This window comes from Echinops telfairi, unplaced genomic scaffold, assembly GCF_000313985.2.
Source record: "Echinops telfairi isolate 266 unplaced genomic scaffold, ASM31398v2 ScPeMD7_29;HRSCAF=101, whole genome shotgun sequence".
NCBI classification, from domain to species: Eukaryota; Metazoa; Chordata; class Mammalia; order Afrosoricida; family Tenrecidae; genus Echinops; species Echinops telfairi.
This window is the reverse complement of record NW_022103926.1, coordinates 6,520,450-6,522,890: the sequence shown is the minus strand read 5'-3', so window position 1 is coordinate 6,522,890 and position 2,441 is coordinate 6,520,450. Positions and strand designations below refer to the sequence as shown.

At 40.1% G+C, this 2,441-nt stretch overlaps 1 protein-coding gene across 1 annotated transcript in view; it reads right to left on the bottom strand.

The window, feature by feature from the left end:
• The window catches only part of DRG1 (developmentally regulated GTP binding protein 1), a 24,393-nt gene that overhangs the window by 13,472 nt on the left and 8,480 nt on the right, over positions 1–2,441 (bottom strand). The window lies entirely within an intron of this gene.

Below are 2,441 nucleotides of genomic sequence, written 5' to 3'. Positions count from 1 at the left end.
AAGAGTAAGGTGACCAGATTTTAACATTGGTAAAGCGGGACACCATTGATAAAACTCATATCCTGGCGAAATAGCCACATGGCAGCCGAAAACCGCCTACCCTAGCTTGTCGTGCATGCTTTTCAAAAATCAGGACTTTTTTAAAACACCGCGGTACGCGGGAAAAATTGTTAAAAATCAGGACTGTCCTACCAAAAGCGGAATGTCTGGTCACCTTAAAGAGGTTAAATGACTTGACCAAAGTCACAATCCTAATAAATTAGTGACAGAGCTAAAATTATACCCAACATTATGGGGTCAAATTCATTATTTTACATTAACACCTTTCTGTGGTCCCCATAAGAAACTGTACAAATTCCTGAGTCCACATAATAGATGAGACCTTTGCAAATCTCCCAATCCAAAAATATTTCTATAGCTGTTTCTGACCAGGAGAGCACAAGAGAATCACCTGGGAAAATGCGTGATCAGCAGACAGATGAGCCTCAGCCCGCGGGGGTTGGTGCTACTGTGACGCTGAAATCTTTGTCAGTGGTGTTTCAAATGCTTGCCGAGTCACCTAACCTGAACAGGTTTCCGCAGGACTGCCAGACTAACTAAAAGAAGAAATAGGCTGTCCACCTCTGAAGAATTGGCCAGAGGAGACCTTGAAGGCAGACCTGAAAGACGGTCAGATACCGAAGGCCTCCTGAGAAGCAGCAGACAGTGCCACAGACGGCACCCAGGTTAGAAGGGGCTCAAAATATGACGGAGGAAGCACAGCCTTCTCAATCAAAGCAGAGCCGGCCGCTATGACACAGACGCAGAAAGCTTTCGAGACCCTCCTCATCTGTCGATGGGGCACGACTCAAAATGAGAAATGGCTGGAGGCAAACATCACTTAGTAACTGGCACTTGGAAGTAGGAATCCAGGATAATTGGACCGTGTAAAAAAATTAAATGAACCTTATAAAAATCAACGTTCTAGGCATTAGTGAGCTTAAATGGACTGACACTGTCAATTTTGAGTCAGGAAATCATATGATTTATAATGCTGAGAATGAAACAAGAAAAATCACACTGAAATCATCATCAAAACTGACATTTCATGTCCTGGTAGCATACTGGTATTATGCTGGGCTGTGATCTGCAGGACCAGCAGATCGAAACCACCAGCCACTCCATGGAAGATGGGAGTATCTACACCCGGAAACAGTTAGTCCTGGAAATGCAAGAGGTCACCATGAGTTTGCATGGACTCAATCACATCATGAGTTTGGGTTTGGGTATCTTGAAATACACAGACAAAGTCTGTACACAGAGATATAAATTCACTGCTGTCATGTCTGGGCTAGGATTCTCTCTATCCACCTTCAAGGAAATCCAATCAATACAACTATTATTCAAATGTAAACACCAACCAACCACAAAAGTTAATGATGGAGATGTTGAAAATTCTATCAACACCTTCAATCTGAAAATGACCAAACATGCAATCAAGATGCATTGATAATTATTGGCAATCCAAATGCAAAAGTTGCAGACAGAGATGAATGAGCAGCAGTTGGAAAATATAGCTTTGGTGACAGAAACAAAGCTGGAGATGGCATGACAGAATTCCGCATGACCAACTTCATTGCACATACCTTTTTTCAACAACACAAAAGGCAACTCTATGGGTGGGCTTCTCAAATGGCATACACAGAAATCAAACTGACTATATCTGGGGGAAGAAAAGATGGAGAAGCTCAATGTCAGCAGCTAAAACCAGACCAGGGCTGACTGTGGAAGAGACCATCAATTACTCTTATCTAAATTCAGGTTAAGCTGAAAAAAATAAAACAAGTCCATGAGAGTGGAAACACAACCCTGCGTCTACCCCACCTGAACGCCAAGAACATCTCCAGGACAGGTTTAACTCACTGGACACTAATGATATAAGACTTGAGCTGTGGAAGGGAATCAAGAACATTACAGTAATAATGTAGAAAGCAAAAAGCTATTAAAAAAACAGAAAAGAAAAAAACCAAAGTGGATTTTAGAAGAGACTCTGAAACCTGCTCTTAATAGTAGAGTAGCTAAAGAAATGATGACATCAAAGAGTGGAATGGAAAATTTCAGACAGCAGTTAGAGAAGATAAAATGTTAAAATGAAATATCCACAGACCTAGTTAGAAAACCAGAAAGGAAGAGCACACGCTGCACATTTTAAACTGAAAGTAAAGAAAATATTCAAATTGAAATCTGGAATGATATATGTATTAAATCCCAACTAATAATTTTTTAAATTACCAAATTGGAAAAAGGAATATATATTCCTAGATTGAGAATAACATTGAGTGCTAACATATAAACAATTGATACAAACACTGTCAAAAAAGAAAATATTCAAGCCTCAAGTTGCCATCTTGAAAGATTCTATGCACTCACTCACTCACTCTCACTCACTCATTCACTGACTT